General features: G+C 36.5%; 1 non-coding gene across 1 annotated transcript; it reads right to left on the bottom strand.

The window, feature by feature from the left end:
- Positions 1 to 12,158: 12,158 nt before the first annotated feature.
- Positions 12,159 to 12,265, bottom strand: LOC141722256 (small nucleolar RNA R71). The gene has a single exon (XR_012575276.1). It is a non-coding gene; the product is annotated as a small nucleolar RNA R71 (small nucleolar RNA).
- Between the last annotated feature and the right edge of the window lie 575 nt (positions 12,266 to 12,840).

Here is a 12,840-nt window from a genome sequence, read left to right as displayed (position 1 = left end):
TGGCTGGTAGTAGCCCAAGATGGACATGATAAATATGTTGATTTGACACGAAAGGACAAGGAATAGGAAGTAGGGGACCTAGTGTTGTTATAGGTATTCCCTTGGAAAAGATTGATGAGATTCGGAAAGAAAGGAAAGTTAAGTACACAATTTGTCGGACCCTTGGATATATTAAGAAGTATTGGGAAGTTAGCATATGAGCTAGCCTTACCCCAGAACATGTAGCAAGTCATAACGTGTTTCACGTATCAATGTTAAGGAGGTGTAATTCGGATGCCAGATAAATAGGGGCATATGAGCGCGTAGACATGCAACCAGAACGTAACCTATATGGAGCGACCAGGAAGGGTTATAGATTGAAAAAGGAACAAGTGCTTAGGAGAAGGGTTATCAAACTATTCAGAGTTTGATGGAAGAACCACAATGTGGGAAAATTTACTTGAGAGTTAGAAAGTGTAATGCTAAGAGAGTATCCGTATTCATTTTCTATCTGATTCCGGGACGGAATCCTTTTAAGGAGGGGAGACTGTAATAACCCCAATTTTTGGAAAATTTTTGAAACCCTTATGAATAGTGTTTTTGCTGAATGAGAAAACTTTTCATGCCACACTAGGTAGGGGTTCTTTTATGGATATTCTGAGATTTTATTGGCACTCTATATGACATATAAGTGTATGTAAAGATCGTCAGAATCCAATTCCGAACACTTTGATTTTTCCCGGAAATCCACTAGATACGGAAAGAATTGAGTATAAGGTAACAGGATAAAAAGGATTTAAATTAAAGGATTATAAGAGAGGATCATAAAAGGAATATAATGTATTGAGAAAGGTTAAGGAAACCCAAGTAATAAGATCCCGGGTATGATCCCTCAAACGATAAACGAAAACGAAAGTTAAGCGAACCGTATAACAGATCAGCGGTCATTAGGCAAACAATTAGGAAGATAATCAAGGAGGTTAGGGATGATGAGGTCATCCAACCAATAAGAAGAGGGCAAGTAAAGGATGATGACATCATAAGCATGACATAAGCATGACATAAGGGGAAGGAGATGTGGTTGATTTAAAACCACACAAAGTCAAGGTTAGAAAGGTAATTACCCAAAAACAAAACAAAAACAACCAAGCTAGCCAAAACAAATCAAAGCAAACATAAAATTATTTCATTCCTTCAACATTGCTCTCGGCTTTTTCTTCTTTTCAAAGGAAGAAAAATCAAAAATCAAGTTCCAAGCATTGTTAAATAACAAGGTAATTATCTAAAGTTCCTTGTACATAGATATGGATATCCTATAAGTTTAAGCTTCTAATTCCTTCACAATCTCTTCCAATAAATTAAGGAAGAAGATGGTGAATAGTAACCTTCAAGAAATAACTTTGGTTTTCTTGATTTTTTATGAAAGTTCAAGGTAGCTTAAGCATAGATCAAGGCTTCCATGGGCATTCCAAGGATCTTTCATTGATTAAAAGCTTCAAGGAAGGTATAACATCTCCAAACCCTAGCTTTACTTTGTATATTAGGATGATTTTGATAGTTATGGTAAAGAGTAGCTTGAAGCTTGTTTGTTTAGAGTTTGGGTTGGAGTGGTAGTGGTATGAATGTTGAATCTTGTTGATTTGTTAAAGGAATTAAGTATAGTTTAAGTTCATGATGAGAATAACATAAATTGGAAGAACTTGAGGTGTTGGGACTGTTGTAGTGTGTTTTGGATGGATGTTGGTTGTATGAATGAATTGGGATTGATTGGTGATTGATTTGGATTGGTTTAAATTTGGGAAATCGCGTAAACATAGCCGTCGTAATGTCCGATTTACTTTAGACTGCTTTTGTTCATAACATTAGGACCCGAGAACTCCCTGCTAGGTTTTGACCATTTCCATGTTTAGATAGTTCATGTTACGAGCTTCGTTTTGATATGTGGTTCGTTTGATTCCGATGTACGGTTTAGGAGAAACGGCCGTTTTAAGTAACGATGATTCGCGAACGAATCATTACCCCTCGCCTTACTTTGAAACATAGGTTAAAGACCTTAAAGGACTAATTGAAGTATGAAACAATTATGTAAAGTGGATTAGTCAGTTGGTAAGGTACTCGCGAAAGAATCTCTTTAAAACCCTTAATGGTTAATTTATTAAAAATAGTTGAGCCGAGGGTACTCGAGCGACTTAAGTAAATCGTTAAGCGCGAAAGCGAACATTAGGACTCTAAATGGTTAAAGTCTAGTTTCTTAAGCGACCGGGGTCTAATTCCGACTTATGTTGTTGTTTATAGGTTATCGGACCCACTCTAAGCTTAAGTCTATCCGGGAGCACTTAGGCAAGTTTTCTACCCGTTATACTGTTGTTGTGATGTATACATTTGTACATGCATTATCTTGTGATAGATGCCTAATGGTTATTTAGCAAATTCTTGCGATATATTGTAGCATGTGATATGGTATATATGCATGCCTGTTTCGAAATCTTGATACATATATCTGTTGATTCAGTTGATAATACCTATGCTAGAGATAAGCGGTAATTTGCATATACCCTTAGTATAGGGGACCCAAAGGTGAACATTTTTCTAAATCCGGGAGTCGATGCTTCCGAGTATAATATATATATATTTATATATATATATGAATAGTTTGTTAAAAAAAACTATGAATCAAATAAGGTTTATTCGATAACCTTATTTTATTAATGAATATTATTTTGAATATTTATTCGAGGGCTTATGACCCCGTTTATTTTATTATTGAATATTATTTGAATATTCATTCGAGGACTTATGACTCTGCTTAATTTATTAATGAATATTATTATTTGAATATTCATTCGAGAACTTATGACTCCGATTATTTACTAATTATTATTCTTAATTTTATTAAAGAATAATGTGTCAATAATCAAACTTACTTTTGATTATTCAAATAAAGATAGTACTTTCGTTTATTTAATATTCATTTAAAGTATAAGTTTTAAAACTTCTACTTCAATTATTTTTATAAAGATTATTCTTTATGGGAATATTATTTAAATAATAATATTCAGATATTTTCTAATATATTGGGACTGATTTATTTTATTAAATCAGCATCACTCCAAACATTCTTAAAAATGTTTTCGAGTCTTCAAAATGATTGGTAAAGGTTAGGGCGGATCCCAAAACTCATTCTTATATTTAAGATCCTCCTTTCGAAGGGGATTTAAATACTCGCTCAAAACCTGAGGGATCCGGCTCTGTGGTGTATTTTATATTCGCAACAAGGTTGTTATTCTGATAAAAGAGTTTTTGATTATTTACCCAACACTCGGGAAGTAAAATTCTTGGAACAAGTTAATCCATTAACAGGCATCACCTGGGAAATATCGGTGAGTTTTCCTTTCCAACTAGATACGACTTCTTGGTGGAGCCGTATCAACAAGTTTCTACTTGGGGAAAGGGGGGACGAGCTTTACGTTTCAGAGTCATGGATTTTATCTGAACTAGGAGTGGGGTAAGTGGTCGAGTAGCGCCGGCCCAGCCTTATTATATTGGCCCAAATGACCCGGAAGTTCCGCTAAGACGGTCAATTCCTTAGGAGTCCAGTGTTCGGTTGACAAGTAAATCCGACAGGTTCTCCTCTACATATAGAAAATGGTGGGGTTGCACTACTACGACTGATCATCGTAAGTGGTCTTCCTGGCGCGGCAAACTCCCGTAATGAGTTCATCATCCAATTGGATATTTCTGCAATACTACCCAGAGCACTTCGATAGAAAGGCTACGGTTGGGAGATTGTTGAATGTTGGCAGGGTCAACTTTCCAAAATGATGTTTGCATCAAATGAAGTATCTCATAACTTCATTTTATTTTGATGATATTTTAAAGATTGATTCTATTCAAGTTTTGTCTTGTAGTTTAATCTATGGGATGAAACTAATTATAACTTGAACGGTGGTAGTTCAAGTAGTATTCGGAAAGATATAAGTATATTGGAGTATCTTGTAACTTCATCTTTTAAACTTATATCTAGTAATGATTATCTTGTGCATGTCAAAGATTTTCGGAAAAACGTTGAGATAAGGTTAGATATATGAGATCACCTTGCAACGATATTTTATACAGTTATAAACGGGAACTCTGTGTTTATTATACATGGAAGGGGACTTCCAAGATTTTGAAAAGTATATGTATATATATACTGAATTATTTTGCGACTTGGTCGCGTTAAGATATCAGCTTGGTTCATTTCTTCTTGACCAAGACTTTCATGAGTACTATGAGAATGCTCATATATTGTTAATTATTATACATATTATTTTGGTGGGCTTGTTGCTCACCCTTGCTTTCTTCTTTCATCACACAATATCAGATATACAAGATGAACAGGATCAAGCTCCCAATTCGCGAGCGGATAGAAAATGTTCCGCAGTTTCCTGTAGGCGTTGATGCCATTGTAGCTGAGGTAGGATCTACCAATAGGCTAAGCTTTCAACTTTTGATGTACCAGACTTATGTATATTTATGAATTGTAATAATGGCAAGGAAAATGTAAATTTATTCAGAAACCCTTTTAAGGTGTAATGGCAAATAATTGTGGAATAAAATGATTCGTGTTACTTTTGGATATTCATCTCTGAGACTATAACTTGTGGTATGTGAGTTTATTATGGGGTCACAGTAAAGAGTAGTTGATTGTTTATTAAGATTGGGTGTTATTAAGGGAAATGGAACTCGTGACAACCCGGATCTCCGACCCCGGATTTGGGGGTGTTACAATGTCTGTGAAGACATTTCCTTGTGACTCATCAGGTAATATCTGAATCATTGTTAAGAAGTTGCCGATCTGCACCTATGTCAGATCCACTATCCGCAGATGCATCTAGGGGATTTAAGCCTGGGGAGGTAGACACTGATCACTGACATATGGCTTTTGGATCAGTATCCTCTCCTAACACCTATAAAGGCAATTGGTCCATTAAAGAATCTTGAACAATCGAATCTGCCCTTAAAATGGTCGAAACTCTTGTTTCCGTCAACTCATCCTTTGTGTGTGTAACCTTTCCTTGTGCATCAAGAATTGTTTATGTTTGAGGTGGTGACACTACATCGGATACCCTGGCCGATAGGAAAATTTCAATAGACGCACCCTGTTGAGAGAATGAATCTAGTAACTATTTTTGTGCCTTTTCAGCCATTACATCTTTTTGGGAAGATGTATGGGGGCTAGCAGTTGTCTCGGTTTAAATATTACTCATCTATGTAGGAGATAAAGCTGCTGGGTTGACTTCAGAACCTTTCTTATGTGGTGCACTAAGGCACTATCTCCCTCACGCTCACTCATACTTCATTTTAGTGGTAAGAGAGTGTTGGTTGGTTCTGTTTCTGTGTTTGTCTTTACAGTCTGGGATAGATGTTGTGGGTTTTCCACCTCATGACTGTCAATGAAAAAAGCCATTGGAGACTGAACCTGTATCACAGAACATATGGTAATAGAGATAAAATGTACTTAAGATCTATAATGAATGAAAATTATACATTTAATCTTTTGAGAGAAATGATGTACAATAGTGATTTCAAAAGATTTTAATGAAATAAGAAATCACTAATGTAGAAAGAACTTTGATTTACTCCTAAAACTCACTGCACATATTAAACAATATGTTTGTGCCTAGTAATAAGAGAGTTATTAATATGACGACTCTACTAGTTCCTATTAAACTGTAACTTCAGTTAGAGTGCCATACCATGTCCTTGACGATTGCTTGAGTAGTACAGTAGTTCATACCAACCTGAAGTGAGATTATGAAGAAGAGATTGCATAGTCCAATAGATCTGCAACTGCAAAGTCCATGAACTGTGGTGCACTGACTTCCTCTTTTGACTCACCAACCAGGAGTACACTTGTACACATCTTACTAGAGTCCAATTCCAAGTGTAATATGCATCAGGTGCCTGATATGTCGTAATATTTTCAAGTCTCGTCACTGGTGCTATATGTTAGATACTGCTTCCTGATAATAACCTAACATAATATACACATTTACAATGATAACAATTCTAGCTTGCAAACAGCCATATCCCTCAGTTAAACCTTTGCTGTTATCTCCAAAGGTAACCAGTGGGCCAGCTTTCTCAACCACATTTGATAGCAGGGCTCTATCTCCGGTCATATGTCTTGTTGATCCACTATCAAGAATCCACACTACCGGTTCCACCTGTTTACTGCCCTGCACTACAAATGGATTAAACCTTCTTCGGAACCCAAACTTGGTTGGGTCCGGCATACTTGTAGAATTGGCCTTTATCAGGCAAAACCATATTTTTAACTTTTATATTTTCAACTTTCTCACTGACTGAACATTTGACCTTGTAAACTGCCTTAACAAATTTCTGTTTAGGCTTAGGCACAAATGTCTCCTTTCTAGCCTTAGAAGGACTAGCAGTCTTAGACCTATCATGCTTCTTATTATTCACATGCTGACGAGGAGTAGTCTTATCACTAGAAACATGCTTACCATTAAAATAAGCATACATCAAATTAAAATTACAAGACATACAATTAGCAACACCACATGCTTTATGAGTGGGATTAACAACAGGCAATTTATGCATGGTAGACATGGCATTTTTGTTATCCAACTCATGTGTGTCTGAGTTAGTCTCAGATGCTTTCACAACTTTGACTGGAACTTTCGACACACTTGACTTGAAAATAACCTTCTCATTAGCATGATCTTCAGCATGTATTTCTTCTTGAATAATAGAGGAGGTCGCATCAAATGGTTCAGTAATTGATGCTTTATAGAGGGGTTTATCAACACCCTTAAGCACATGTGGTACTTCTCTACCTATAGCACAGACATGAGGAAGAGAGTTTATGCCTAATTCTCCAATAGCAGCATTGTAATCATAACCTATTCCAGATGTTTGATTAACAGCTTGCTTACTGTAGAACTCTTTAGCCTTCGAACAAGAATTGAAGTAGGCTTTAACCTTAGTCTCAAGACCGGTGATCTTGTCTTTGAGAATAGTTTCGAGTTGTCTATAACAGTTAACTCTATTCTCTAGAAAAGATACTTGTTCTTTTAATTTGTCTTGATTAATGTGCACAAGTCTTAATTCATTGACCTCTTTCTCAAGGTTTTTGATCTGCTGACTTAACAGTTCATTATCTCGATGAGCACAATCTAAGGAACCCCCTAGATGATAAACTAATTCAGCATCAGTAAATTTTACCTCTTTTCTTGATGATGAAGTATTTCCATCAATATCCATAAGAGCAAGATTCCCTTCTTCTTCATCTTCACTATCAGTATCATCCCAGCTTCTTCCATTTTCCAGATAAGCCCTTTCAGAGTTACTCTTCTGATTTGAATCATAAGAGTTCTTCCTTACTTGCTTTGGCTTCCTGTATTCTGTGTCAAAGTGTCCCAACTCATTGCAGTTATATCATCTAATGGTGCTCCGATCAACCATCCCTGTTTTGTATCCACCACTACTGGTGTTAGAGGATGAAGATCCACCTGTCTGAAATCTGTTGTAGTTGGACTTGTACTTGAACTTGGGATTTCTCTTGAATCTGACATTGGAGACTCTCTTAACAATTTGGGCCATTGACTCATCTTCCAATTGCTCCAGCTCTTCCAAGGAGTAAAAATCATCACTGGATTGATTTGTAGTAGGAGGATCATATTCTGCTACTAATACATTTTCCCCAGCCTTGGAATACTGTACCATTCTCTCTGACTGTTGAGATTGTTGTTGTTGTTGTTGACCTTCATCTACTAGAGCAGTAGATGTGCTGACCACTCTATCTTTCCCGTAGACTTCCTTCTGCTGAATCTGCTCCAACTCATAGGTTTTTAACACACCATAGAGTCTATCCAAAGAAATCTCACTCAGATCTCTAGCTTCTCTTATGGCAGTGATTCTATGTTCAAGATGAGTTGGCAGTGTTAAAAGGAACTTTTTGTTGACCTCCCTGATTGAATAATATTTTCCATTTATATTCAGGTTGTTGATCAATGCATTGTACCTCTCAAACACTTCAGTAATTCCTTCTCCTGGATTGGATTTAAAATGTTCATACTCAGAGGTTAGGATCTCTAACTTGTTCTCCCTAACTTCCTCTGTGCCTTCATTGATCACCTCAATAGTTTCCCAGATGTGTTTGGAATTTTTACAGTTCATCACATGTCTATTCATCAAGGGATCAAGGGATCAACTAAAATTAATTGAAGGCTGGCATCCAAGAAGGCTTCTTCCTTTTCAGCAGGAGTAAAATCCTCAGGCTCTTTTGCATAGGTTCTAGCTTTGGTAATTACAACATCATCTTCTATCACCTCTGGTTCAATAACCATCGGAGTTTTTGGACCCTTCTTTAATAAGTTCCGATATTTGGGATTTGCAACTTGTAAAAACAAGAGCATCTTCTTCTTCCACATGATATAATTTTCTTTATCAAATAGTGGAATTTTAACGGTTCCAACTTTTTGTGAAGTCATTATGAATTTTTGAATGAATAAAAATTCAAGGAGTTGAAAAATCACAAAAGTCTAGGATCTTGATTTGTTCGTTAATCAGAAGGCTATGATACCAATTGTTAGGTCCCAATGTGTTTGTAGAAGGGGGGGGGGGGTTGAATACAAACTATACCGAATAATCGAATTTAGTGCGGAATAAAAAATTGAAAAAAATTCAAGTTAAATAAAATATTATTAAACTTGAAAGGTGTTACAACAACGGTATCGATTACAAGGAATTAATCTCAAGTTAATTATCACAAATCTAGAATAAATTCGACATGAACTTTTTCTATTTTTGCAATAAAAAGAATCAAATGCTAAGCACAATTTGAGATTAAGTTTTAGGGATTATGATCCGCTAGATAGTTACACAAGAACAAGATAATGATTTCTAGTGGTTTGGATTTAACTTTACTAACTAGAAATTAATGATCTTGAATTTGCAGTTGAAGGATGAAATGTTTTTTGCTCTGCTTGTCTTTTGTTCTTGGTTGGTTGAAGTCTGTTCTGTGTTTTTATGATCGTCTGCTGCTTCTGTCTTTATGTTTTAATCAACAGAACTGAAATGAACTGGCATGACAATCGGCATGACAATCACTTGTACTAGGAAGACAATCAGTATGGCTATCTGTTGTACTAGCATGACAATCTGATTGAACTAGCAAGACAATCCTCCTTCTAGTAGAACTTTCGGTATAACAATCGAATGAACTAGTATGACTTTCGGCAAGACTATTGAATGAACTGGTATGACTTTCGGTATGACAATTGATTGTCATATCAGTTCAAATAATTGTCTTGCTGAATTAAAACTGATTTTAATTTAATTATAATTCATAAAATTCTTAATATTAATTCAGAATTAATTAATCAATTAATTCAATTAATCAATTAATTAATCTTTGCAGATTTAATTTATTTTCTTAATTAAATTATATGACTTAATTAATTAATAGAGAATTAATACTACTCTTAAACTGCAACAATTCTTCTGAAAATCTTCTGATAATCACTGTCAATTATGAATCAATTCCACCACTTCAATGTTGACACTTGATGTACTGTCTGGTTCATGAATGACTAACTTTCGTGACGTTTCTTCATGTCTTGACTTTGATAACTTGATTTTCTTCAGATTAAATCCCTGTAATTCTCTGATACCCTGACAAGATCTCTGTCACTTGATTAAATCCACAATCTTGATTTATATCACTGAGGCTTGATCAATTTTTTGAGCTTCTTCCAGTGAAGTAATTCCTCAAGTCTGTAAATGAACCTTGTTTCTGAATCCTTTGACATGTGTTACTTTGTGAGATCTCTTTGACGGTAGATCCACTATTTACTTGTTACATTCTTATTTGAGTTGAGTTAAATCCTCGAATAAATAAATAGGCTATGCCATATGCCTTTCAGTGCCTTGTTAAAGCAACAAGGGCTTTGGGTGCCGTTGAACACAAAATCGGCTGCTTCTGGAAGTGCTGAGATGGTTAGTCTCAAAGAAAAGGCACATTCAAAAATTTTGTTGTGTCTTGCAGATGATATTATTACTGAAATCGCGGAGGAGGTGTTGAGTGGCATTTATGACACTTTATAATGCTCTAATAAGCTTTGAATTGATGCATTTGTACTCAAGTTGTTAAGTGTTTTAACGTGTTTTCTAGTGTTTTTCCATTTCAGGCATTAATCTGTGAATAAGGTGAATTAGCATTGTTTTGGTGCTACTTTGGTGTCAAGGTGGTGTTGGAATAAAAGCTCGTGGAATGCCGGCTCAAAGCAGCAAGGAAAAAGATGAAATCTGAGTTTTTCCCAGAAGGACGGCGCGCCTGCGCTGTGATAACGCGCGACCGCGCCAGGATTCCAGATAGCGCGCGCCCGCGCCGGTGCGAAAAATATGAATCCTAATTCTAATTCGATTTTGAGTGGCGAGACTTCCAGATTGCATATGGCTTCTATATATATATTCAAATAAGAACATTTTCATGAGAGAGACGTACCAGAGCGCAAGGAGAGCCGTAAGAAGATCGTTTTTAGCACAATTCAACGAAGACAAAGAAGATCTTGTTTTTACCGGTGAATCTTTTTTTAAGTTGTATTTGGATGCTAGTTTTCTTACTTGTGAACCTTACTCTTGTTTTGTACTAGGTTTTAATTATTTGTTATAAAGACTACGTTTGTTATACCATACTTTCATCGGAACCCACGTTGATGATGAGTCCGATTATGGGCTAATTGTTATCGTGGGGTTCTAGCGGATTTATTTATGGATTTCTTTAGTTAAATTGTTTCGATGCCTTAGTATGTGGTGATTGATTGATAGCCTAGTATTGGTTGTGCGTATTCATCTTATGAACGTCGCGAACTTATAAGATAGCGTGTTAATTTTTAATGAAGCGACAATGAATTTAAGGATTTAGAACTTGCCATTCTGGCATAGGTTCATGTATTGTTATGAAGGATTCGTAGGTAATTTTAACCATCTTACTTGCCCTATGTAATCAAGATAGATAACTTGTGCTTAAATCGTTATGTTGTCAAATTATATAGATATATAGGGTCTCAATATAATTGGTGTCTATTCAGCTTCTATCTCTTTTGTGATTGTCTGTTAGTAGGGTACTCGTGCAACGAAAGTTGGCGATTTTCAGTTTCGTGTTATCTGATTAGTGTCATCACCATTGCATGCTTAGGTTGAGAACAATAAGGCCATTGAATGAAGTATTTAATGAAGTTAGAATCCCATGTTTGTCATATATATTAATTTAATCAATCTTATTCTCGTAGTTATAATTGTTAGCTTAATTCTTAGTTATAAACAACCTCAAATTGTTATCGTCTTAACATTGAATAATAACTATACATTGTTGCTTAAGTGCGTGAATTAATTAGTTACCCAATACAGTCTCTGTGGGAACGAACTTGAAAAGATTCTATACTACCTGTGAACGCGTATACTTGCGTGTATTATTAGCGCGTGTTTAGCGAATAACAAGTTTTTGGCGCCGCTTCCGGGGACTGCAGTGTTAATTTATAGTTTATGTGCTTTCCATCAGTGGTCATTAAAGTTCATTGACTCGGACATTGTTACTTATCTGTTTCCTTGTCTTATTTCAGGTACTCTAGCGAGGGTATATGCATACGCGTTCGCGTACTTGTAAGAGAACACTGGATAAAGCCGAGGAAGAAGTTGTGGTAGTTCGTAAGGAAGTTTTTGAGGAAGAAAAGAAGTTAGAAGAAGAAGAAGAGAAAGTTCAAGAACCAGCTTTAGTAGAGATGGGTGATCAAGCGGAAAATCCGAAGGTTTTGATGGACTATTCTCAGCCTAAGATTAATGACATTCAGTCAAGCATCATTAGACCAGCCATCAGGGCTAACACTTTTGAGATCAAGTCAAGCATGATTTAGATGATACAGAACTCAGTTCAGTTTAGGGGTTCTCCTACTGAAGACCACAACATGCACATCAGGGATTTCATCGAGATCTGCGACACTTTCAAGTTCAATGATGTGACTGAAGATGCTATAAAGCTGCGACTCTTCCCATTCTCTCTAAGGGACAAGGCTAAGTGCTGGTTACATTCTCTACCAGCAGGGTCTATCACTACTTGGGAAGATCTTACTCAAAAGTTTCTCACTAAATTCTTCCCTATGGCAAAGACTGCTGCAATCAGGAATGCTCTTACTCAGTTTGCTCAGCAAACAGGAAAATCTCTGTGTGAGGCTTGGGATCCATATAAGGAGATGCTAAGGAAGTGCCCACACTATGGCATACCTGATTTGATGATTATCAACTGTTTCTACAATGGATTGGGTGCTACTTCTAGACCCATGCTTGATGCAGCATCAGGAGCAGCCTTGTGGGCTAAAAGCTAAGATGAAGCTTATGAACTTATTGAACTAATGGCTGCTAATGAGTACCAGAATCCTTCCCAGGGACTGACTCTGGGAAAGGTAGCAGGAATTCTGGAGTTGGACGCAGCAACTGCTATCGCTGCCCAACTTAAGACTTTGACGATGAAGGTGGACACTTTGGCTAATTATGGAGTTAATTAAATCACTAGTGTCTGTGAGCTTTGTGCTGGTGCCCATGAGACTGATCAGTGCACAATTTCTAGTGAATCAACTCAGTTTGTGAGCAACTTTCAGCGATCGCAGCAACCAGTGCCAACCACCTATCATCCCAACAATCGCAATCATCCTAATTTCAGTTGGAGCAACACTCAGAATGCAGTTCAACAGCTTTATCAGCAGTATCCAGCTAAGCAGTACAACCCCCTGGTTTTCAGCAACCGCATTATGCACCAAGACAACAACTCCAGGTATAACAAGCTAATGAAAAATCTGA

Source organism: Apium graveolens, chromosome 4 (assembly GCF_009905375.1).
Source record: "Apium graveolens cultivar Ventura chromosome 4, ASM990537v1, whole genome shotgun sequence".
NCBI classification, from domain to species: Eukaryota; Viridiplantae; Streptophyta; class Magnoliopsida; order Apiales; family Apiaceae; genus Apium; species Apium graveolens.
This window is presented reverse-complemented; position numbering and strand designations above follow the sequence as displayed.